Raw genomic sequence first — 27,468 nt, forward strand, 5'->3', positions numbered from 1 at the left:
GTGCATTTGTTACTTTACTCGAAATATGCTCATCTTTTCCAAAATCCACTCCTTCATATCGAAGTTTCCCCGAATTTGCTCCCAATATAAACAACAACAAACTTTGCGCTGATGCAGAGGTAGCGTGGCCTAACGGATAAGGTGTCTGACTTTGATTACCAGCGTAACGTTATCAGAAACTTATAAGTTCGAGTCCTGCTGTGGTCAATTAGTTCGCCACATGAAAATTTATATTCTTTGTTGTGATGCTGCCGAAAAACCAACCATCTCTTAAAGTCACTCACCTGAAGTGAAGGAAAGCTGTTTGCTTTAAGAATCGAATGGCACATTTTCATCATTGTCGATCTATTTGCACAGGCAGAACAAGCTGTGAAGTGGACTTTCTTGCACATTATTTCTCTTTGGATACAAAAAGCAGCAGGTTGAATGGGTGACTTGTCGCTAAATAAGACACGAGGTGGCCGAGTGGTTAAGGCGATGGACTGCTAATCTATTGTGCTCTGCACACATGGGTTCCAATCCCATCCTCGTCGTTATTGTGCTACAGTTTTGATCCCCCTGGTCGTTTGTCAATCACATTAATACTCATCGCCATATTTCCCTTTTGCGAACAAGAATGCTGCACTTTGCGACTGTCATGCCTCAAATTAATAATATATTCGTCAAAGGGATAACATTTGTAGGAGTATGGAGAGGAATACTAATCAGCTAGGTCTGGAGGGACAGCACACGCACGATGCGCCGAATATCTTTTCTCACTACCGTCAGAATCTGAGAGCTACGTTCTTCACTGTTGGTGGCTCGATGGTCTATGGGTGCGATTCTCGCTTAGCGATGATCAGATTTAAAATGCGAAAAATCCCGTACGACCCCCGCCAGTTTATACTCAAAATTCTGCTTCTCCCAGCCGGTCGACGTAAGAGAAAATAAAAATATTTCACATTAAAACATGTGTTTTTGCGCAAATGATCCCACAGCTTCCAAATTCCATAGCAAAGTGAAACTCACCCAAATGAGTAAAGTTATGGTATCTGAGAGGTACTCGGCTCTGTGTCTCGTTTGATAACCGAAACCCATGTTTGGTTCCGGCCAATACTTGATCAGTATATATTCCTGTCTCAACGCATAACCTCACCTGAATTGGGATAAGCATACATTCAGCTTCAATCTCCAACTCTGACCTGAATATGAGTGTGTCCTGTTTCTCTAGAGCTGAAAAGATGTGAGAAGCTGGATTTGAATTAGTCCCTTGGCTGCCGAATTCAAAACGGACAGGAAATGAATAAGGGGTGGCCCAGCTGCCTGGTCTGATTAAAAGGCGTTGAAGGCATATTTGTTCGTCATGTTATAGTCTTCTGGACTCAACATTAGGTTCAACGTATAGGATCATAAGCATCGTTCCCATTGCCTGAGATTGGTTCTGCTATTCGCACTAACACTGGACCATCCTTTGTTACGTTATTGTCCGAATACCACACACTTTGCCGTTTCCCATTGTACCATCAATTACTTAATCACTCCTGCGTTCCAGTGTATCACAGACGTTCCCTTTTGACCTTTCTCGCTACGTATATTTGCCAGGCGCTATTTTTGTTGAAAAAAATTGTAAAATTTAACTTTTTCCTAAAATATCGGTATGATTATCTGACAGAACGTGAAACCGGGTTCTTCATCTACAGAATCTGCACGACCTGCTGAGTTTTATACATTCATCTGTTTTTATTCATTGTGTTTCCATGTCCCTTTAAGAGGATGGGCTGCCTATCCGAGATCAATCTCTGTCTGTTTAAAATGGTGTGCTGTCAGTCCCGGATCATTCTGTGCCTATTAAAAAGGGAAGTGTTGACTGCCCCGGATTTCAAATTTCAAATTTCAAAAACTGCCTTTGAACGGTGCTAGAATTTAATTTGTTTGATTGTTTGTTTGTGTAAGCCAGAGTGTTTGCAAGCGTGCTGTGCGATCTTACTGTGCATTTCATGTCATGTGAGACAAATGCATTTCATGCAACTTGAAGCCATACTGATTTCATTGAACACTCCTTCGTGGACTCTCTGACAGTAGAAGAATCTGCTGTGGGATTTTGCGATTTTACATCTGAAAGAAGGGAAAATACACAAGTTAGAAATATAGCGATTTTAGCCAGGGCTTGCGAGTGGGCTGTGTGACATGATGACATCCTCCACCCGTATTGTGAAATTCAAATCAAATCAATTCAAGACAAGACAAGACATGACTAACTGACTGGCTTTGTGTTTACATGTATATATATATATATATATATATGTATAAATATATACAATCCCAACTTTTTAACTTTCACGATAAATATGCTTTTTTCTGTTCTGCCTGCACTGGGCTCTATTACATTTGACCTCTTTCACAGCACAAGCAGCTGCTCTCAGGTGCAATAGAATGACACATGTGAATTTAAAAGAGCGCCTTTGTAGCCCACATCTTCCGTCCGGCTTTTCTTCCGCCATGGGCTTACAGTGTTTTGGTATGTACTGACTGCACCCCGTGATTTCCAATTGAATTTTTCCAGTCGCACAGCCTTCGTTCAATCAAAAAACATCCAGATAATGAATTAATTATTTATTTATTTCAAACAAATCAAATTCAATTATTTTTAAATAACATTTAAGTGTATTTCTTTTCTTAAAATATTAAATATATATATATTTCTTAATTGGCTTTTAGTGCTTTTACGTCCCTCCCTCCTTCCTGCCTGTCTATCACATGTGGTTTCAATCACTATCCCAGCCCCGCGTGGGCCTGACCCCCACGCTCACTCACGCACCACACAATCGCCTTCAGGGATGATATAAATCTCACTTTATTCTTTTAAAAGTGAACTGATGTCAGTCAAGGGTCATTCTGCATCTGTGTAAAATGGATGTGCTTGCATTCGCGGATCATTTTGCGCCTGTTTAAAAGGGATGCTTGTCAGTTACGGTTCATAACTGTCCCTTTAAAACTGATTTTCTCGTAATCCCGCATTATCCTGCATAGTTTGAGAAGGAGTATGATTTGTGTAAGCTGGAGTGTGATTTCTGGTGCAAAGACCGAATTGTTAAACTGTTGTGTTCCAAGTTACATTGGGGCTGGCTGCTTCGCTGCGCACCCAGATCGCAGTGCATTTGTTCATTTACTCGAAATATGCTCATCTTTTCCTAAACCCACTCCTTGGTGCAGCATTTGACCCGAGTTTGCTTCCTGTGATTTATCTCACATTACTGTATATAACTGTATCTTACCATGCTATACATTAATTTAACTGGATAAAACCTGTACCAATACGCATACCTTACCACCCCCAGGGGTGCACTTGCAGGATACACTCCATACCTGTCCCACTGAGGTACATAAAGGGAGGTCTCAGGCAAGTGCAGCACTGGAGAGCTGTGAATTAAAGGTGCAGGTCCTGAGTGACCTTGAGTTCAGCATGTGTCTTGTGGAAGTCAGTACATTAGACTCAGGACTTTACAGTGGCGACGAGGATGGGATCACAGAATCGACAGAATGGCTACCAATAGCTCAGATGAGAACAACAATGCTGGAGAGAATTGGGATGACTTTATAGAAAGGCTCCAGCAAAGCTTTGTGACGAAATACTGGCTGGGCGACAATAAGGCAGACAAGACAAGAGCCCATCTCTTGACCAGCTGTGGATCGAAAACATACGCTTTAATGAAAGATCTGCTGGCAACAAGAAACCAGCAAGCAAGTCGTTTGAGGAGTTGAGCGCACTGGTGAGAGACCACTTGAAGCCAGCAAACAGCCGACACATGGCCAGACACAGGTTCTACAACTACCGACGCTGTGTGGAACAAAGCATACCCAACTTCAATGCGGAACTTCGGAGGCTGGCTCGTTCATGTGATTTCACCGATGAACTAAGGAGAGAATTATTGAGAGACTTTTTTATTGAAGGAATAGGCCACGCAGGCATATTCCGAAAGCTTATAGAGACTAAGAACTTACCTTGAAAGGCAGCAGCACTGGTCACACAGATGTTCTTGGCAGGCGAAGAAGAAACGAGGCTGATCTGTACTTCGGGTATGACAACCAACAAGGCATCGGAACAAGGGATTCACATTGTGAAACAAACCGCTACCCCCACACACAGACAAAGGCCGGAGAGCAGGCCTTAAACAGCAGACAGTGGCGCCAGAATCCATCAAAATCAAGGGCCACATGAACGGTAGTTAAGACCTCATCAACCCCAATGCGAGCAATCAACAACAGATCGAGAGAAGCTCAAGTGAGATCAGCCAGACGCAGCTCATCCTTCGCAAATAATGAAAACGGTCTGTGTTGGAGATGTGGAGGAAGGCACTCAATCAGGGTGTGTCGATTTCACCATGCCGTTTGCAGAAACTGCAACTACACACGGCATCTGGCTCGTATGTGCAGAAAAACAGCAGCTCGACTGGTATAAAAATCAGTAGGGTCGGAATGCGAACCAATACCTGGCTGGAACAGTGCACGGGACGCCGGGGTCCAGCGGGTTAACACGATCAATGTCTACTGTTCTTGCATCAAGACGCCTCCAATTATGATGAGGGTTCTACTCAACGGGATGCTCGTCAACATTGAACTGGACACAGGGGCCAGTCAATCACTCATGAGCGTTCAACAATTTGAACAACTGTGGCCGCACAAAAGCAACAGACCAAAACTCACAAAGATCGACACCAAACTGAGGATCTATATGTGATGAGGGAATAGAGAGAAAACGAACTGGACCGGCTTCTGCGGGAAGGCATAATTTCTCCCGTGGAATTTAGCGACTGGGCAAGCACCATCATCCCCGTCAAGAAGCCTGATGGATCCATGTGAATCTGTGGGGATTATAAGTCTGCGATAAACAGAGTCTCCCGACAGGACCAATACTTGCTGCCCAGAGCGGAGGACCTATTTGCCACGTTCGCTGGAGGTAAACTTTTCTCGAAACTTGACGCACATCTGCATATATGACGCAAGAACTGACTGAAGAGTCTAAGCTACTCACCACCATCAACACACATCGAGGCCTTTTTGGGTACAATCGATGCCCATTCGGCATCAGGTCGGCGGCGGCTATATTCCAGCGCTACATGGAGAGTCTGCTTAAGTCCATCCCGGGGACTGTTGTGTTTAAAGATCACATACTCATCATGGGCAGGTACACCGACTCTCATCTCCGCAAACTTGAGGAAATGCTCAGTCGATTGGATCGGGTAGGCCAAAGAGTTAAGAAATCCACGTGTCTGTTTCTCGCGCCTGACGTTGAATTTTTTGGCAGATGGATTGCCGCCGATGGAATCCGCTCAACCGAATCCAAAACCAAAGCGATTCACCTGGCACCCAGTCTCTGGAATGTCTCCGAACTGTGTGCGTTTCTCGGGCTACTCAATTACTTTGGGAACTTTATGCAGAACTTGAGCACGATGCTGGAGCCTCTCCAAGTGCTACTCAGAAATGAGTGCGATTGGTTTTAGGGGGACGCCCAAGAACGCACCTTCAATAAGGCACGCAACCTCCTATGTTCCAAGAGTGTTTTAGCCTTTTTTGAGCTAGGTAAAAAGTTAATGCTTATGTGTGCTGCGTCAGCGTATGGGTTCAGTTGCGTTTTACAGCACGTCAATGATGCAGGTAAATTGCAGCCCGTTGCTTTTGCCACCAGGTCACTTTCGTGGGCAGAGCGCGGGAATGGTTGAGAAGGAGGCACTCGTGTACGTGTATGGTGTCAAAAAGATGCAGCAATACCTTTCCGGGGCCAAGTTTGCGTTAGAAACTGACCACAAATCCCTCACTTCTCTCCTACCCAAGTGCAAGGCAATCAACGCCAACGCCTCAGCGCGCATTCAGCAGTGGCCACTCATGCTGGTGGCTTATGATAAGTCACAAACCAGGCAGAGACTACTGTGCCAACGCGCTTAGCAGGCTACCCCTGGCGACCACAGAAGTGTCCGACGAACAGGACTGTGAGATGGTCATGGCAATCAATGCCTTTGAATCCACAGGTTCGCCCATGACGGCTCGCCAAATCAGAGGCTGGACCACCAGCGACCCCACGGTATCTCTAGTTAAAAGATGCGTTTTAACTTGTGACTGGGCAGAGGCAGCGATGCCTGCCCCAAGGAGGTCAAACCCTTCCATAGGTGCATGCATGAACTCTCACTACAGGCAGACTGCCTGCTGTGGGGCAGCCAAGTAGTTATGCCCTTACGAGGCAGGGAGGCATTTTTCCGGGAGCTCCATTGCGAGCACCTGGGGATTGTCCTTATGAAGGCCATAGCCAGATCTCAAGTCTGGTGGCCTGGCATTGACGCGGACTTGGAGCTCTGCGTCCGTCGGTGCACCTTTTGTGCCCAACTCAGTAATGCCCCCAGGGAGGCCCCTTAAGACCCTGGCGCTGGCCCAGCAAACCGTGGTCGTGGGTGCATGTCGACTATGCAAGCCCATTCATGGGCAAAATGTTCCTCGTAGTCATTGATGCATTTTCAAAATGAATCGAGTGCACCATTTTAAACTCCAGCACAACCTCCACCACTTGGAGAACCTTAGAACCATGTTTGCAATGTACGGCATTCCTGACATATTGTTCAGTGATAATGGTCCGTGTTTCACCAGCGCAGAATTTCACGATTTTATAGTTGACCACGACATCAATCACTTTAAAACAGCACCTTTCAACCCGGCCTCCAATGGCCAGGTGGAGCGAGCAGTGCAGGTCATTAAACAAGGCATGTTCAGAATCCAAGGTCCCTTGCTGCAGAGGCGCCTGTCGTGACTGCTGCTGGCATACAGATCTCGTCCACATTCGTTGACTGGGGTTTCCCCCGCGCAACTATTGATGAAACGAACCTTAAAGACCAGGCTCTCGTTAATCCTCCCAGACATGCATGAAATTGTTGACGCTAAGCGTCGAAAGCTAACTGAGTACCATGGCCGAAATTCAAAGGGGATGTGGAATGAGATAGGGGACAAAGTGTTTGTGCTAATCTATTGCTGGGGTCCCAAAAGGTTTGCAGGGACAGTAAAAGACAAAGAGGTAAACAGTTTACTCGTTATACAAATGGACAATGGCCTAACCTGCCGGAGGCATGTAGACCAAGTAAAAAGTAGATTCACTGATTACACTGAAGAACCAGAGGCAGACGACAATGTGAAATTCACACCACATCTGGTGGACAGATAGGTGGAACAATCTGAGGAAAGGGCAGTCTCAACAGACAGCGCAGGCGAGACACCAGCAATCACACCGAACGAAAAAGACAGCCCAGGTGAGATACCAGCAATCACACCAAATGAAACAGACAGCCCAGGCGAGATACCAGCAATCACACCGAACGAAACAGACAGCCCAGGCGAGATACCAGCAATCACACCGAACGAAACCGACAGCCCAGGCGAGATACCAGCAATCACACCGAACGAAACACAGGCACCAAGCAAACAACGGAACCACAACTAAGACGCTCCACGCGAGAGCGCAGACCACCTCCGAGACTGAATCTATAAAGGCAATAAGAACTTGGGGGAGGTTGATGTCATGTATCTCACATTACTGTATATAACTGTATCTTACCATGCTATACATGACTGTAACTGGATATGACCTGAAACAATAAGCATACCTTACCACAAGCGGTGCACTTGCAGGAGACACTCCATACCTTTCCCACTGAGGTGTATAAAGGCAGGTCTCAGGCAAGTGTAGCAGTGGGGAGCTGTGAATTAAATGTGCAGGTCCTGATTGACCTTGACTTCAGCATGTGTCTCTTGGAAGTCAGTACATTTGAATCAGGACTCAACTCTCCCAATATACACAATACCAAATGTTGCACTGATGGTGAAGCCCATGCGCCCTAATGGATGAGGCGTCTGACTTCGATCACAACCTCGACGTTAACAGAATGATAACAGGTTTAAGTCCTACTGCGGTCAATTTGTTCGCTGCGTGAAATATTATATTCTTTGTTGTGATTCTGCCGAAAAACCAACCATCTCTTCCAGTCACTCACATGAAGTAAAGGAAGGCTGTTTGCTTTAAGAATCTAATGGCACCTTTTCATCATTGTCGATATGGTTGCAGAGGCAGAGCAGCTGCAAAGTGGACTTTCTTGCACGTTATTTCTCTTTGGATACAAAACATTGGAGATTGAATGATTGACAGTGCTCTGAAAAAGCGACAAGGTGGCCAAGACGTTAAGTCGATCGACTATTAATCCATTGTGCTTTGCACAAATGGGTTCGAAACCCATTCTCGTCGTTATTGTGTTACAGCTTTGCCCACCGTGGTCGTTTTGTCAATCACATTTCACCTCATTGCCAAATTCCCCTTTCACTGACAATGCTGCACTTTGCTCAAGTCATGTCATGTCTCAAATTAATAATATATTCGTCAAAGGGATAATCCTTGTAGAATTGTGGCGAGAGAGACTTGTTCGACAGGGTCTCTGAGCGACAGCACAAGCACGATGGGCCTAATATCTTTTTTCAATACCGTCAGAATCTGAGAGATCCCCTCTATTCTGTCGGCGGCCCTTTGGTCTAGGGTTATAAATCTCGCTTTGGGTTAACCACATTTGAAATGTGAGAGGACCTGGGTCCAAATCCCGGACCAGCCCTGCCATTTTTTATTCAATATTCCGCTTCTCACAGCCGGTCCACGTGAGTAAACAGAAATATTTCAAGGTAAAACGTGTGATTTTGCGCCGATATTCCCAAAGCGTCCAAATCCCAGAGCAAAGTGAAACTCACCCAACTGAGTAAAGTTAAAGTATCTCAAAGGTACTCGACTCTGTGTCTCGTTGGATAACCTAAACCCGTGTTTGGTTCCGGCCAATACTTGATCAGTATATTTTCCTGTCTGGACGCATGAGCGCACCTCAATTGGAATAAGCATACATTTAGCGTCAATGTCCACCTCTGCTCTGAATATGAGTGCATCCTCTTTCTCTCGAGCTAAAAAGATGTGAGAAGCTGTCTTTTGAATTAGTCTCTTGACTGCCGAATACAAACCGGACAGAAAATCAATCCGGGCTGGCCATGTTGCGTGGTCTGATTAAAAGACGTTGACACCCAATATTTTCGGCATGTTATAGTCTTCTGGCCTTAACATTAGGTTTAACGTATTGTATCATAAGCATTGTCTGGTAATGGTTCTGGTGTTCCCACTAACACCTCCTCTAGACCATCGTTTGTTACCTTATTAGACGATTTCCACACACTTTGCCAATTCCCCATTATGCCATTCATTATTTAATCGATCCTGCATTCCACTGTATCAAAGACGTTCACTTTTGTCCTTTCTCGCTGCGTATTTTTTACAGGCGCTAATTTTGTTGAATAAATCTGTAATCTGTAAATTTTTCCTAAAATATCGGAATGGTTATCCGACAGAACGTGAAACCGAGTTTTTCATCCACAAAATCTGCACAATCTGCAGAGTTTTCCGTAATTATCTGTTTTTTATTCATTCTGTTTCCCCTCTTAAGGGGATGAGCCGTCTGTCCGGGTTCATTCTCTGTTTGTTTAAAATGGTTGCTATAAAGGTGTGTCATAATCTCGTTCGCAAAGAATTTAATCTAACTCGTTCCAGATGGAATATTGTATTTTCTGGATCACAATAAACAGTATCTTGTTATAAATTTTGGCTTTTTAGGTCCCTAGTATCAGAGGAGGAATTGTCTGAGTCCTTCATTTATTTCATGTTAGAGGCAAACAGAGGTATCCATTCAGAATCAATGCACAGATTTTCATCGAGATACATGCAGCGAGAGAGACAGGCAGCATTGGCACACATGGAGAATAGATAAGGGAGAAGCTTAAATAAAAAAGGGACTTAAACTCCAAATGGAAGTGAGAGGTAGCTGATAGATATGTGTGAGTGGAGGCGATAGTTCAAAGGCGTGGTTTCACTCCGTGGCTTAACTAGTCAAACCGACTATCGAGTAAACAAAGATTCTCGGTTTGCCTCTCAGCGGGGCTGGCAATTCACAAAGGGTGAGTTTCTTGCCATGTGATATTGCTGCAATCATTTTAAACGAAACTGGGGTTGCACTTGTTCCCATTCTGGAGTAAGGCCCGAGATGGTGCGCGGCCTTTGTCGCATATCAACGCTGCTATAATTTCTGGCGGAGTTGAATTTGGCTTAATCACAAAAACTACATATTTCCTGACCACCGCCGTGTGTAACTTTGCTGCAGTCAGAAGAAAGCTGTGGCAGCTGGTGTGTGGCGCCGTGATCGAAAAGTGATTAGTATGCTGTGTTGGGCCGCAGCAACCTCGGTTTGTATCCGATTCACGACACATCTCGCTTTATATCTTTTGTTCACTCCGATACCTGCTGATAGAACACAGCGAAACATTTATCCTTACTTAATGAAACAGATATTACGTTTTTAGCAGTTGAACATATTTACTCCTTCAAACCAACCTCTTCTCCCACCTTTTCTGCCTTCCATAATCAATAACCCTCCTTTATTTTGCTCATAATTCTCCCCGCAACAGTTTTTCTGGTGATGGCACTGGCGCGAGGCCGAATGAATAAGGTGATTTACTTCAATAGTAAAGAAGTCCTGTCATGGTCATTTAAATCACCGGGCGAAACATGTCTTTCTCCGTTCTGAATCTGTCTCAAAACTGACCATTTCTGACATTCCCTCACCTGAAGTAACGGAAGGCCCTTTGCTTACAGAAGCTGATTGTAGATTTTTTGAATATTGTCGATTCGTGTGCACGGGCAGGACAAGCGACGAAGGCTCGTTTTAGCAAGGGAGTTCTGTTCGGATGCAAAAATCAGTAAACGAGATGGCTGATCGTGTTGCGGCACTCGGTGGCCGATTTGATAACGCGAGGGACTATGAGTCCATTGTGTTCTGCACGCGGGGGTCCAGTCCCATCCTCGTCGGAATTTTGTTTAATATTTGATGCATGTGGCTCTTTGTCAATCAACTGAAAATTCATTTCTAATTTACCTTTTTTACCTAGCTTGCTACACTCAGCTCATGACATGTCTCAAATTAGTAATATATACTTCAAGAGAAAATACGGCAAGGGAATACACAATAAATTGTAGGACACTAAGAAATGTAGCGGAACAAATGGACCTTGGAGTTCAGGTCCACAGATCCCCGAATGTTGCAGGCCAGGTTGATAATGTGGTTGATAAGACATATGGAATACTTGCTTTTATCAGCCGATGCACATTATTTAAGAGCAGGGGGGTTATGCCTCATCTCTATACAACACTAGTTAGGCTAGAGGTAGAGTACTGTGTCAGCACATTACACGAAATATGTAATTGCATTGGAGAGGATACAAAGGAGATTTACGAGAATGTTGCCTGGACCTGAGAATTTGAACTATGAGGAATGATTAGACAGGGTGAGTTTGTTTTCTTTGGAACAGCGGAGGCTGAGGGGAGACGGTATTCATGGAAATACAATTATTAGGGGCCTAGACAGAGGTGTTAGGTCGGACCTATTTCCATTAGCAGTGCGGTCAACAAAGATGAGGCAAAGATTTATTGTAATTGGTCGGAGGTTTAGAGGTGATATGTGCAGAAGATCTTTCACCCAGAGGGATCTGTAACACACCGCTGATAGGATGGTCGAGGCAGATACCCTGCCCAGGTTTCAAAAAGTACCTGGATTTGCACTTAAAATGCCGTTACCTTCAAGAGTACGGAACAAGAGCTGGAAATTGGGCTGAGGCTGGATAGCTCCTGTTCGGCAAATGTGGACACGATGGGCCGGAATGGCCTCCTTCCATACTATGAAATGCAATGACGTAATGATATGCATTTGTGTGAAGAGAATTGTGAACTTTTTCAGGGCCACTATTATGATAAAAAGTGTTTCACGTAAAGATAAACATATATTGAATTACAGAGCAGAAGAATTGCAAAGTGGGTCCGCACACACGCAGATAATCCAAATGCGCTTTCGATCACATCGTCTTAAATATTCGGTAATCAGAACTGTAATCACGCTCCTTTGAAACAGACAAAAACACATAATGATCCAGGTCAGATAGCACATTCCATTTACACACACACAGATTGATCTGGGACTAAGTGCACATACCTTTTACACAAACACAGAATGAACCAGGACTGAGAGCACATCCCTTTTACACAGACACAGTATGATCCTGGACTGAGAGAATATCCCTTTTACACAGACACAGAATGATCCTGGACTGAGAGAATATCCCTTTTACAAACACAGCATGACCCAGTCCAAAGAGTATATCCCTGTTACACACACACAGAATGATCCTGGACTAAGAGAATATCCCTTTTACACAGGCACAGAATGATCCCGGACTAAGAGCACGTCCCTTTTACACACACACAGAATGATCCAGGACTGATAGCACGTCCCATTTACACAGACAAAGAAAGGTTCAGGACTGACAGTAGATCCCTTTGAAACAGACACAGCGTGATCCGGGATTGACAGCACGCAGCTTTTTAAATTCTCAAAACTCCCTTATGCTCAGGCTTACTACTATTTTTGGCAATATTATAAATCTCTTCCTTGAATCTAATTATATCTTTCATTTCTTTTGTTAACTACGGTTTGAACATTTTTAGTTTGGTGTTGTTATTCCTTCAATTAATGTACATTGCAGCGAATTATGACATTTTCTTGAAATGCTTGCCATCAAACGTGAATTGGGTAACATTTCCTGGGAACCAATTGCAGGGCTATGTGGAAAGTGGGTCCGATTGGATAGCATTTTCACAAAGACGGCTCAATCATGATGGGCCGAAAAGTCTCCTTCAGTACTCTGTCATTCTCGGATAATCATCCTCTACCTCGTTGTGGTTCTTTTAATCCTGTGGGAAACGGGTAATAATGTTCTGCAGGTGACTTCAGATAAATACATTTAGCAAAAGATTGGGAACATTAACGGACTCAGAAACATTCAATGGCTTTTCAAACTCCCGGGTCAGTGAACCTGTTGATCGATTACCATTTGAGATAATTATGGACTGCTCGTAACAACAGGAGATCGACGGGAACTTATTTGAAAGCGCAGACAGAGGTTGAACCCGCTCTTTCCGGTTTGACAGGATCGCCTCATCATCACTTGATAAGGAAACCTCTCATCCATAGCACTGATGTTACTTTTTCTGAAGCAACCTACTGGGGATGCTGGTAATAGGAAATGCAAATAGAAATTGCTGAACATATACAACAAGACACGCAGCATTAGTGAAATGAGAAACAGAGATAATGCTTCACATCGATGATATTTCATCAAAACTGTCAGAAGTTGGAGGTGTTACAGATTTTAAGCAGGTACTTAAGCAAGGAGAGGTGGAGGGCAGGAAAGAGCGAATAGGAAATCCTGTCACATGGTGGAAAGAAGAAATGATGTCATGACAAAACCGAAAGGGCATGATAAAGTGACACTTCAAGAAAAAAGATATGCTTCTAGAGAAAGGGTAAGAGAGAATAGCAAAATCATTACTAACAGCTACTGTCCGAAAAAATGGGAGCAGTGGTTAGAATTATGAAATCAACGTTGAGCCCGGAAGGCTGTAAAGTGCCGAATGGAAAGATGAGCTGCTGTTCCTCGAACTTCCGTTGAGCTTCATGGGAACAGTGTAGGAGGACGAGACAGACGACCGAAAGCTTGGGGTTCTTGTTGCGGACTGAAATGAGCTGCTCGGTAAAGTGCTCACATAATATGTGCCTGGTCGCCCCAATGTCGAGGAGATCTCATTCGATACAGAATACTATGTTGAAAGAAGTGCAAGTAAGTGGTTGTTTCACCTGTACTGGCCTGGACTGTGGACCGGGAGGAGAAAATGGCCACGTGTTGCTTCTCCTGCGCTTGCACTGGAAGGCTCTGTGGGAAGGAAAGCATTGTTGGTGGTGATTGGATAGTGGACCATGGCGTGCCGGATAGACTGGTCCCTTTGCACTGCTGAAGAGAGAGTGGAGGGTAAGATGTCTTTGATGGTGGGACCACGTTGGATGTGTCAGAAATGGGGCAGGATGATCCGTCGAATGTGGCGGTTAGTGGGGTGAATGTTAAGCACAAGTGGAACTCTATCGTGGTTCTGCGAGGAAGGAGAAGGGATGAGAGCAGAAGTGCGGGAAATTGGCAGGAGAAGTTCAAGGGACATGTGTACTCGGGTCGTGGGTTTTTCTTGCTGGAGAAAAATTTAGCTACACATCGATAGCACTGGTATTGACTTTGCCATCGTCAGGACAGATACGATGGAGATGGAGAAACTGGGAGAATGGAAAGAAGTCCTCATAGAAAGCGAGTGGGGAAAAGTGTAGTTAAGGTAGATGTGGGAATCAGTGGGGTTATAGTAGATATTGGTCGGCCGACTATCCTCAGCAATGGAGGTAGTGAAATCGAGGAAAGGAAGGGAAGAATCGGAGATGGGCCATGTTTAGGACAGGGAAGGATGGACATTTAAAGCAAAGTTGACTTATTTTCGTGTTTGCTGCGAAAGCTGAAAATGGCACAGATAATCTCATCAATGTACCAGAAAACGAGGTGATGGATCGGACATGAGTAGGACTAGAACAAACAATGTTGCACATATACATTTGAAATACAGGCATATCTAGGCCACGTGCGGGATACCCTAGCAACACATTTAATTTGCAGTAAGCGTGTGGAGTCAAAGGAGAAGTTGTCCAATGCCAGTTTAAATCAAGTTCCGCCAGGCGGATGAATTGACGGTAGATGGGAACTGGTTGAGCATCCGTTCAATGAAGAAGTGGAGGGGCCTCAAGCGTTCCTGGTGGGGAATGGATGATCAGAGGGATTGGACACTATAGTGATAGGGAGAATGAGGGCCAGGAATCTGAAAAGTAATTGTTGTTATTTTTTTTTACAGCAGCTTTCAAATCACTGGCATTATCAATGGATTGGTATTTGGTGTGGAATGAATTTCTTCAATTGTCGAAAATTGCACTTTTTGCTTCAATCGTCAGGATGGCTGAGTGATTAAGGTTTTGGACTGAAAATCAACTGTGCGAATGTTGGCTTGGGTTTGAGCTTCAGTACTAGCAGATGTTGTCTGTTATGATAACTTGGTAAATTGTTATAATCATTGGAAAGGAAGGTTTTGTATTTATATTTTACAATTCCAGGAAGCGTTCCTACGTTTACAACAGGTGCTCTGCTGATTGACGGAAAATAAGAGCAGGGGTCGTCGAACCCTCGAGCCGGTTCCACCATTTAGTGAGATAATGTTTGACCAATATCTTAACTTCATCCATCTGCTTTGACACCAAATCAATTCCTAACATTATCTAGCAAAAATGTATCAATCACAGATTTAAATTACCAATTTAGCTGACAAATGAACCGGAGTTGAGATGAGGAGATTACTGACTTATTCACAAATTAAGTAAGGTTTTGAATTAATTGTCTGAACAGTTGGTTGCTACAGATGCGATCAGAACTTTCTTAAGTACATAAGAACATAAGAATTCTGGGTAGGAATATTTGACCCCTTGACCCTGCTCCGTCATTGAATAAATCATGGAAGATCTAATCAAGGACGCAGCTCCACTTCCCCCGCTGCCTCCCCATTAGCATTTACTCCATTGTCACTGAAAAATATGTCTATCTCCGACTTCAATTTATTCATTGACCCAGCCTCTACAGCTCTCTGAGGAAGAGAATTCCATCGATTTTCAACGATTGAGAAAATAAGTTTCTCCTCATCTCAGTTTTAAATCTACATTAACGACTTGGAAGAAAGGACCGAGTGTAACGTAACGAAGTTTGCTGACGATATAAAGGTGGGATGAAAACCAATGTATGAGTATCATGTTGGAAAGTGTGAGGTCAGGCACTTTGACAGAAAAAACTTTGACAGCAAAGAGCAAGCTATTATTTAAATGGAGAAAGATTCCAACGTGCTGCAGTACAGCGGGAATTGTGGGTACTTGTGCATGAAACACAAAAGATTAGTCTGCAGGTACAGCAAATGATCAGGAAGGCCAGTGGAATCATGGCGTTTATTGCAAAGGAGATAGAGTATAACAGCAGTGAAGTCTTGCTACAGTTATATCGGGTATTGTGAGGCCACACCTGGAATACTGTGTGTAGTTTTGGTTTCCAAATTTACGAAAGGATAATTGCTTTGGAGGAAGTTCAAAGAAGGTTCACTCGGTTGATTCCGGAGATGAGGGGGTTGATTTATGAGGAAAGATTGAGGAGGCTGGTCCTCTACTCATTGGAATTCAGAAGAATGAGAGGGGATCTTATCAAAACCTATATGTAAAAGAGGGTGCTTGGCAAGGTGGATGCAGAGAGGAGCTTTCCATTGATAGGGGAGACTCGAACAAGGTTCATCATCTTAGAAAGAGGGCCCGCCTATTATAACTGAGATGAGGAGGAATCTCTTCTCTCAGAGGGTTGTAAATCTGTGGACTTCGATGCCTTTGAGAGCTCTGCAAGCCGGGATATTGAATAAATTTAAGTCAGAGACACTTTCTTAACCAATAAGGGATTACGGGGTTGCAGGGAGCGGGCAGGGAAGTGGACCTGAATCCATGATCCGATCAGCAATTTACGGATTAAATGGTGGTGCAGATTCGAGGGGCCGTATGGCCTATTGCTGCTCATATTTCGGACGTTCTTATGTTCTTATAAATGGGCGGTCCCTTATTCTAAGTCGATGACCCCTAGTTTTACTTTCCTCTATGAGTGCAAATATGCTCTCTGCACCTAACGTGTCGAGCCCTCTCATTATCTTATTTGTTTCGATAAGATTACCTCTCATGCTTTTGAACTCCACTGCGGATGGTCCCAACGTACTTAACCTATCTTCATAAGTCAACACTCCTGATCTCCGAAAAAAACTGTGTGAACTTTCTCTGAACAGTTTCCATTGCAAGTATATCCTTCCTTAAATATGGAGAATAAACTGCACACAGTACTCCAGGTGTGGCCTCACTAATACCTGGTACAATTGTAGCAGGACTAATCTGGTTTATACTCTATCTCACTTGCAATAATCGCACATTCCATTCGCCCTCCTGATTAATTGCTGTACCTGCATACTAATTTTTGTTTTACATGCACAAGGACTCTCATCTGTCCCTGTATTGCATCACTTTGCTACGTTTCTCCATTTAAATTATAATTTGCTTTTCTATTATTTCTGTCAAAGTAGGTAACCTCTAATATTGCAACTGCCAACTTGTTGCCCATTCACTTAGCCTAATTATATCTCTCTGCAGATGTTTTGTGTCCTCCTCAGAATTTGCTTTCCGACCCTATTTGTATCATCAGACAACTTAGCTACATTACACTCGGTTCCTTCATCCAAGTCATTAATATAGTTTGTAATTAGTTGAGGACCCAGTACCGATACCTGCGTCACTCCACTAGTTACTGTTTGCCAACTGGAAAATGACGCATTTATCCAGACGCTGTGTTTTCTCTTATATAGCAAAGCCTCTATCTTTGATTTACTCCCAACCCCGTGAGCTGTTATCTGGTGCATTAACCTCTTATGTGTCACCTTATCAAATGCCTTCTGGAATTCCAAATACACCACATACATTGGTTCCGCCTTATCCACTCGTTACATCCTCAAAAACTCCAGCAATTTGTTAAACATGATTTCCTTTTCATAAAACCATGTTGATTCTGCTTGATTGAATGTCCCGCTACTGCTTCCTTAATAATGGACTTCAGCATTTTCGCAAAGGCAGATGTTAGGCTAACTGGTCTATAATTTCCAGTTTTATGCTTGCCTCAATTTTTAAATAGGGGCGTTACATTTGTGGTTTTCCAATCCGCCCCGAATCCAGGAAATTTTGAGAAAATATAACGAATACATCCACTATCTCTGCAGCCACTTCACTTAAGATCCTGGGATGAAAGCCATCAGGTCCAGGGGACTTGTCCGCCTTTAGTCCAATTATTTTACTAGCAGTACTTCCTTCTTGATAGTGATAGTCACCCCTGACAACATTCGCTTGATTCTCCACTCTTGGATTGTTTTTAGTATCATCTACTGCAAAGGCCAATACAAAATATTTGTTTAATGTCTCTGCCATTTCCCTGACCACCAATATTAACCCCCAATCTCATCCTCCAGGGGAACAACATTCATATTAGCCAATCCTTTCCTTTTTATGTATCTGTAGAAACTCTTACTATCTGTTGTTATATTTCGTTCGAGTTTACTTTCATAATCTATCTTCCCTCTTCAATCATGTTTTTAATCGTTCTCTGCTGCTCTAGTCTCCCACTCGTCTTCGCCACATTTTGTGCCTTTGATTTCAATTTCAAACCCTCCGTTATTTCCTTAGTTAGACACGGATGGTTATCTCTTCTCTTACAGTCTTTCCTACTCATTGGATACATTTTTGTTCCGAGTTATAAAATATGTCCTTAAATGTCTGCGACTGCTCTACAACCGTCCCACACTTTAGTCTATTTTGCGATCTACTTCAGCCAACCTTTGTTGTCCCCCTTATTTATGCTTCGGACATTGGTTGGAGAACCAAATTTCTTTCCCTCCAACTGAGTTTGAAATTCAATCATATTATGGCCACTCATTCCTATACGATCTTTTACTACGAGATCATTTATTAATCCTGTCTCATTACACAGTACTTGATCTAAGATAGCCTGCTCCCTGGTTGGGGTAGCATGTACTGTCGAAGTAAACTATCCCGGATACACTCTATGAACGTCTCCTCAAGGCTACCCTGACCAATTAAGTGTTTCCAGTAAATATGAAGGTTAAATCACCTATGATTATTGCTGTTCCTTTTTTACAAGTCTCCATTATTTCTTGATTTATACCCTGTCCAACCATGTAGCTACGGTTAGGGGGCCTATAGTCTATGCCCACCAGCGACTTTTTCCTGTTATTGTTCCTTTTACTCCACCCAAACTGATTCAACCTCTTGATCCTCTGAGCCGATATTGTTTCTCATTAATGCACTGATCCCATTTTTATTAACAGTGTGACCCCACCTCTTAACATAACAACATAAGAATTAGGAACAGGAGTAGGCCATTTAGACCCTCGCACTTGCTCCGCCATTCAACAAGATCATGGCTGATCTGGCCGTGGACTCAGCGCCACTTACTCGCCCGCTCCCCGTAACCCTTAATTCCCTTTTTGGTTAAAAAGCTATCTACCTGTGACATGAATACAATCAATGAGCTAGCCTCAACTGCTTCATTGGGCAGAGAATTCCACACATTCACAAACCTCTGGGAGAAGAAATTCCTTCTCAACTCGGTTTTAAATTTGCTCCCCCGTATTTTGAGGTTGTGCCTCCTAGTTCTTGTCTCTCCGACCAGAACAACCTCTATGCCTCTATCTTGTCTATCCCTTTCATTATTTTAAATGTTTCTATAAGATCATCCCTTATCTTTTTCCTTTATGTCTGTCCTTCCAAAATATCAAATACTCCTGAATATTTAGTTTCCAGTCCTGGTTACCTTGCAACCACGTCTCTGTAATGAATATCAGATCATACTCATTTGTATCTATTTGTGCCGTCAACTCAGCTGTTTTCTTCCGAATGTTACGTGCATTTAGAGAAAAAGCTTTAAAATTTATATTTTACCCTTTTTTCCTGCTTGTTTCTTCTGTCCTACAGGTCACTTTCTACATTTTTGCTTTTTAATTCAAACTCTACTCGCCTCCCTATTGAATCGATTCTCAGGTTCCTATCCCCCTGCCAAACTAGTTTAAACCCTCTCCCACAGCACGAGCAACCGACACCTCCAGCCCTCCCACCCCCCACCACGCGAGGTTAGTGGTCCCGGATCTGTTGAGGTGCAACCCATTCGGTACACGTCGCAACTCCGCCAGAAGTGGACCCAATTTCTCAGGATACTAAAGCCCTCCCTCCTGCACCATCTCTCCTGCCATGCATTCATTTGCTCTATCCTCCTATTTCTGTACTCACTCGTTCGTGGCACCTGGAGTATTCTTGAGATTACTACCTTTCAGGTCCTGCTTTTTAATCTCTCTCGTAGCTCCTTAAACTCTGCCTGCAAGAACTCATCTCTCTTTCTAGCTATGTCATTGGTAACAGTATGGAAAATGAACTCTGACTGATCACATTCCTCCATCAAAATGCCCTGCAGCCGCTCGGTGACATCCTTGACCCTGGCTGCAGGGAGTCATCATATCATTCTGGTGTCACGGCTGCGGCTGCAGAAACGCCTGTCTGCTCCCCTGACTATTGAATCACCGACCATTATAGCTCTGCCATTCTTCTCCCTCCTCCCCTGTGCAGCTGAGCCACCTGCGGTGCCGTGGATTTGGATCTGGCTGCACTCCCCAGAGACACTATCTCCACACCGGCACTCAGAAGCTAATGTCTCTTGACGAGTGAGTTGGACTCGGGACCTCATGCACTACCTGCCGAGTACTGCTATTCTGTCTGCTAGTCACCCACTCCCTCTCTACCTGCACACACTTAAGCTGAGGGGTGACAACCTCTCGAAGCAAATTGAGAAAATAATTGATGGCGAACAGTTTGCCGTGCTCTGGGGAAAGTATCTCTAGCCATGCTTCTGTGATGCTACAATCCTTTCTCAGTTATCTTGTGTTTTCACCTGTAAACCTCAGATTACGGATTTAATTTCCGGCCGTGCCAGCAGGGATTTTCTCACATTTAATGTTCTGGTTCTCTTTTTCTCTCTCTATGATTCATTATATTTCTCTCTGAATCTGACTTTCTTTCCGCGTGTCAGTCTCGCTGTATATCTATTTCAGTTGCAGTTAATTTCTGTAAGATTTTCTCATTGGGGATCTGTTTATCCGTCCAAATATGACTTTATCTCTGTCACTCTCCATCGCTACCCACATCAGTTTACTCCATACCTTATGAGTTATCTCTTTATGCGCTGGTTCAATCTGAGCTTGCTGATACTGGGTGGTTGACGCGCATTTTAACATTATTCATTCAAAGATGTTCAGTGTTGACGGGAAGATTACATGTTCTGTGGGTTAAAGCACGGGGGTTTGTTGTCAAGTTACGGACGATCAGTTCATGCGTTGTTTGCCTAGTGCTGTGCTATTGTGGTACAGCTTTTCACCGCCCACATTTAAACACAAGGTATATATCCTCCCACGTTTGCATAGTATGCAGACGTGAAGTTTGCTCTGCGCTGAAAACTAAATTTTGAGTCTCCAATCAATTTGCCGAATTTCCAAGCACTGCACTGCAGCGTGCCCATGACCAGGATGGCCGAGATGTTAATGGGTTGGAATTAAAATCCAACTGATGTGTCTCTGTTCCTGGTAAATGTTCAACCAACTGGTTTGACAATTAGACTTAATGCTTGTTTGTTATGAAAGCGTGTGAGCGATCCATAATTTCTGCAAAGAATATATTTTAATTAACCCTTCAAGACAACATTTCTTTATTTATAAAAGGAGTTCTGCCAATTGACTGAACACAGGAACAGGATTAGGCCATTCCGCCCCTTGTGCCTATTCGCCATTCTGTTAATTCTTGGCTAAGCTCTATCGTAACTCCATCTATCTGCATTGGCTCTACATCATTTTAATCAATGTCTAGCAAAAACTATCAATCTAAAATTAACATTTTTAATTGAGCTAGTATATCCTGCTTTTTGTAGAAGATAAATCCATCACCCTTTACGTGAAGAAGATTTTCCTAAGTTCTTTGCCGAATGGCCTTCCTCTGATTTTAACATTATGTCCACTTGTCGTAAACTCCCCCACGAACGTTAAAAAAAAGCTTTCTCTCTATCTATCTTATCAATTCGTTTTAAAATTTTAAAAAGCTCAATCAAATCACCACTTAACCTTCTATATTCCAGGGAGTACAGGCCTAGTTTATGTAATCTCTCCACATAATTTAACCCGTCGCAACCTGGTAACATTCTGGTGATAAAGAACTGTACACATTCCAATCCAGCCTATCATTTCTAAGGGGCCGTGCCCACAAACGGACTGGATATAATGGATAGAAACGGCTTATTTCCCATAGCAGACGGCTCAACAACCAGCGGGCATACATTTATAGTATTTGGAGAAGGTTTACAGGAGATGTTATGTGAAATTTCCACATGCAGTTCGTTGTGGTTGTCTAAAATGCACTGCCTACAGAGTGGTAGAGGCAGAAACCTTAAACCTTAAAAAGTATTTGGATGTGCACCTGAAGTGCCGTAACGTGCAGGGTTATGGACCTAGAGCTGGAAAGTGGGATTAGGCTGAGTAACCGTGGCAAGAACAGGATGGGCCGAAATTGCCTCCTTCTGTGCTGTAAACTTCTATGAATCTATTATATTCTATAACTTAGAGTACTCCAGATATAGTATAACTACATCTCTGTTCATTTGAAGAAAAACTTCCATTGCATTATAGTCCAACTCCTAGTTATAAAGCCTAACATGCCATTAGTTGTTTCGAATATATTTGTAACTTGCTACTGCAGGTTAGCGGGATGGGCACTTGGACTGCAAACCACTTTGGAAATCAATCCCTCCGAGCTGTGCTCCATTTAATTAGGACTCGGATCTAAACTTTGCGATCTAAAATGGGTGACCACACAATTACCTGTTTGGAATCTATCTGCCACTGAATCGTCCATTCGTTTAATCTATCAATATATGTTTATAAGTATACGCTAACGACTGCCCTCCTTACCACACCACCAATATTTGCATCATCGGCAAACTGGGATATCTGTCTTCCTGTTGTGCCTTCTTAATCTTTAAGAAATATAGAATGAAACAATTTTTTAAAAACTGGCGTTTTAAAACGTGCCACGCTTTGAAACTCTGGTTAGGGGCTGTGGGAAGAGGAAGGTTGGAGTAAGATTTCTGGTCGATGACGCATGTGATCCTACATCATGCAGTGTGCGCTGTTTTCAAACAGTAAATGCACCAGCTTGCATTCCTGCAACATCTTTCACGAACATAGGATGACCCAATTGCCAGCCGTTGCTCAGTTTGAGTTCCGACAGGACCCCCAGCCTCCAGACATCATTACAGCCTTGGTCCAAATATGGCCAATAGTGATTATTTCTAAAATGAGGCGAGACTTATTGTCCTTGACATCAAAACAGTATTTGGTCGAATGTTTCATCAAGGAGGCTTCTAACGTTGAAATGATTGCGGGGTTAATCTCCACTGCTGGAGACATACCTAGCCTAAAAGAAGATGGTTGTGGTTCGACGCCAATCATCTTAGCCCAGGATATCGCTGCAGGTGTTCATCATCACCTGCTTCATCAATGACCTGCCTTCATCATAAGATCGTTGAAGATTGATTTTTCCAACTCGAGTATCAACTCTGCAGATAATGAACCAGGAAATATATCGCCTTTCCATTATCGTGCGGTGAAAATCTTGGAACTCCTTCTACAACAGTACATTGGTAGTACCATCAGTCAGTGACTGAACCACAGAGCCATAGAAATTTACAGCACAGAAGGAAACCATTTAGCCCATCGCGTCCTTGCTGGTGGACTGTGTAGTATGCTGTCAAATCTAATTTCTAGCTCTTGGACCGTAGCCATCAAGTGCATATCCAAGTACTGCAGTGGTCCACGAAGTTTGTTCATCACTATCTTCTCAAACGCAATTAGGGTTGGGCAATACATATCAGCCTTGCTAGCTACGCCCACATGCACTGAATTAATATTTTTATTAAAATGTGCTTTACCAAAAATGAAGTACTTCTTGAAGTGTAGTCACTGGATGTGCTGTTGGGCAATACGGCAGCCAATTACCACACAGCAAGATCCCATCGATGGTGGGATAGAGATATGTGCAGGAAACAAAAGAGCATTCCCCACCTCATAGAATCATAGAATCGGAGAAGTTTGCGTCAGGGAAGGAGAGGATTCGGCCCATCCTATTTCCGCCAATCAAAAGAGCTATCAAGCCTAATCGCACTTTCCAGCTTTTGATCTGTAGCGTTGCAGATTAGGGCGATTCAATCCATATAAAAGTACGACTTAAATGTGATGAGGGATTGTGTCTCCACCAACTTTTCAGTCAGTGAGTTCCAGACCCAAATTCATTCTGGGCGAAAACATTTCTCCTCGACTCTCGTGTAATCCTTTTACCAATTACTTTAAATCTATGCCCCCTGGTTATTGACCTCTCTGCTCAGGCGTACAGGTGTTTCTTATGCACACTATCTCGGCCCCGCATAATGTTATACACGTCAATAATGTCACCCTTTATCCTCATCTGTTCCGAAGAAAACAACCCCAATCTTTCTCCATACCCAAAACTATCCAGTCCTGTAACATCCAGAGGACAACAGAGGAAACAGATGAATGTGAAGGAGAAATGTTTTTTTTTAAGCTTTGATCTGTAATGCACTGCAAAAAAGTTGGTGACTCATAGAGTCATCGATTCATAGAATTGTTTCAGCATGGATGAAGGCAGTTCGGCCCGTTGAGCCCGTGCTGACTCTCAGCTCGTCTTACCACCCTGTTATTTCCCCGTAGCACTGCAGATTCAATATTAACCCTCAAAATGGAATTGGATAAATGCTTGAAGAGGCACATTTTGGAGGGCGTTGTGGAAAGATCTGGGAATAATTGGATAGCTCGTTCAAGAGTACGATGGACCAAGTACTCTCCATCGGTATGTATGATTTTATGAAATGTTTTATGATAGTTTCAAATAAATGGCGCTGGTCATTTGCCCGTTCCATTATCCCACTTTTTGTCTTTGCATATGCGTCTGTGTTTGTACAACCGAATTGAAATGATGTGGGATTCGGTAACAATACGACGCCAGTCACACAGTTCATCAGGGCGCGGTGGTCAAGTGGTAAGGTGTCGGTTTCGTAAACCGAAGATCATGGGTTCGACCCCCATCTGTGCCTATCGATATTTTATCACTTTAAATGTCATATTTTGAAGCTTTTTTTCTTTTTCACTAACAAAACACTTCATAATTTTGAACTAGCGCCATATATCGCCTCTTAACATTTTCTATTCTAAGGAGAAAAATCCCAGCTTCTCCAGTCTCTTCGTATAAATGAGGTCCCCAACTCTGGCAGTATTGTATTAAATCTATTCTGCACCCTCTCCAAGGGCTTGACTTCTTCCCTGAAGCGTGTTCCCCACGCAACATTCCAGCAAAGACCTCATAAGTGTGTTATAATTGTTTGGCATAACTTCCTTGTTTTTAGACTCTATTCGTCTATTAACAAAGGAAACGTCCCCATGTCTTCCAGATCCTGCCCCCTCTTTAAAATTGTACGTTTTAGAGTTGGTTAATACAATACAGGGAGCATTATGACTGGTTTCAGGATCATTGATCTCCACAGGCAGATGCTTAAATGGGGATTTAAATTTTCATGTATAAATCTGGCCCCGTTAAAATTGTATCATTAATTCACATTGCCTCTCCTCATCCTACCAAAATGTTTCACTTCATAATTCTCTGCGTTAACTTACATCTGCTATGTGTCTGTTCATTTCACCAATCGGTTATTTTCAATCTCCCTCTTTGTACCACTTACTATCTGCTTTGTGTCCTTTTGCTCTTCTTTGTACATTTCCCATTCACCAGGATCTGTGCTATTTTTCGCATTTGTGTCCGTTTTTACTCTTAGTTTACAGTGGTCCGTTACCTCTTTAGTCGCCCATGCTTGTTTTCTTTGGCCCCTCAGGGGAATAAATTAATTTTTTATTACTTTTAATTATTTTTAACACCTCCTGTCGTTTTACCAATAACAGATTTTTCCCATTGTATTCTGGAAAGTCTCTCTCTCAGCCCCTTGAAGTCGGTCTTACAGTTTCATGTATCTCCCTGTCAAACGTTACGTTGAAGTCGATCATGTTTTGATCGCTATTAAATACATTTTCTCTTACCCTTTGGCTGTTGAATAAATCCGGCTCGTTACTCATTACTAAATGTAAATTGGCATGCCCCTTGTTCGTTCTGGAACATATTGTTATAGAACTAGCCCGGACACACTCAAGAAATTCACAATTTTTCTAACAGGTGCTAGTCCGATTATCCCAATATATATGAAAATTTAAATCACATATTAAAACCACACTGTCTTGAATACACGCTTGTCTAATCTCTACATATATATATTCTATTGCCTCACAGCTGCGACTAGGGGGCATATATACAACTTCCACTATTGTCTTAAATCCTTTCCTATCTCTTAATTCTACTCATAAAGTCTCCACGTCCGGCTTACTTGTAGTTAGATCCTCGCTTAGAACTGAATCATTGAATCATGATTATTTACAGCAGTGAAGAAGGATATTTCGGCCCATTCGGTCAACGCCGGCCAACAAAGAGCTACCCAGAGGAATCCCATGTTCCAGCTTTTGGTCTGTAGCCCTGTAGGTTATTGCATTTCAAGTGCATATCCAAGCGCGTTTTAAATGCGGTGAGGGTTTCTGCCTCTCCCATCCTTTCAGGCAGTGAGTTCCAGACTCCCAACTTGCTCTGGGTGAAGCCATTACCCGTCAATTCCCCTCTCAACTTGCTACCAATGACTTTAAATCTATCTCCCCTATTTGTTGACCATTGCGATCAAAAATATAGTTCCTTCCCATCCACTCTCTTTCGGCCCCTCAGAATTTTAAACATTTCAATAATGTTTCCCCTCAGCTCCCAATGTTCCATGAAAACAAACCCAGCCTATCGAATTATTACACATAGCTAAAATTCTCCAGTCCATGCAACATCCTCGTAAATCTCTTTTGCACTCTCTCTCGTGCAATTACATCTTTCCTATACTGATGTGTACGCAGTATTCTAGCTGTGGCCCAAATAATGTTTTACATAGCTCAAGCATAACTTCACTTGTATTGTACAATATACCTCGGCTAATAAAGGAAAGTATGCTGCATGCCTCATCAACGAGCACGTTTTCTTTGCATCCTGAAACAGGGAGACAATGATGAAATATTACAACAACAACAACAACTTGCATTTATGTAGCGCCTGTAACATCGTTAGACGTCAGAGGGTGCTCCACAACAGCTTAAATAAAATTAAATAACGCTGACACCGAGCCACATAAAAGAGAAATTATGGCAGTTGCCCAAAACGTGGTCAAAGAGGTCGGTTTTAAGGAGCATAAATCTTGACATCTTTTTGAAAGACTGTAAGCCCAGAATATTAATCAGTGTTATTTCCTCTAGGTCTGAAAGTTGCGAGATGTTGGTTTTGAAATGGACTCATAGGTGCCGAATTCATGATATCATATAGGATATTCAGTGCAAAAACCGGCTTTTCGGCCCAACCTGTCAATATCGACGTTGTGGTCCACTGGAGCATCCTCCCCTCTTTCCGCATCGAGCACTATCAGCATAGCCCTCCATTCAGTTGTCCCTGATTTATTTATCTAAGGGCTCCTTACATGCATCTATAATATTTGATTCCACCTGTCTGGTGGTAGTAAGTTCTACATTCTTACCACTCTCTGGCCAAAGAAGATTCTTCTTAATTCCAAATTTGATTTGTTGCTGATTTTTCTTATAAT

General features: G+C 43.0%; 2 non-coding genes across 2 annotated transcripts; both read left to right on the forward strand.

The window, feature by feature from the left end:
• Window positions 1-449: 449 nt before the first annotated feature.
• On the forward strand, window positions 450-533 carry trnas-gcu (transfer RNA serine (anticodon GCU)). Its single transcript has one exon. It is a non-coding gene; the product is annotated as a tRNA-Ser (tRNA).
• Window positions 534-24,765: 24,232 nt separating this feature from the next.
• trnat-cgu (transfer RNA threonine (anticodon CGU)) lies at window positions 24,766-24,837 on the forward strand. The gene has a single exon. It is a non-coding gene; the product is annotated as a tRNA-Thr (tRNA).
• Window positions 24,838-27,468: the final 2,631 nt, after the last annotated feature.

Source organism: Pristiophorus japonicus, unplaced genomic scaffold (genome assembly GCF_044704955.1).
Source record: "Pristiophorus japonicus isolate sPriJap1 unplaced genomic scaffold, sPriJap1.hap1 HAP1_SCAFFOLD_109, whole genome shotgun sequence".
NCBI lineage: Eukaryota > Metazoa > Chordata > Chondrichthyes > Pristiophoridae > Pristiophorus > Pristiophorus japonicus.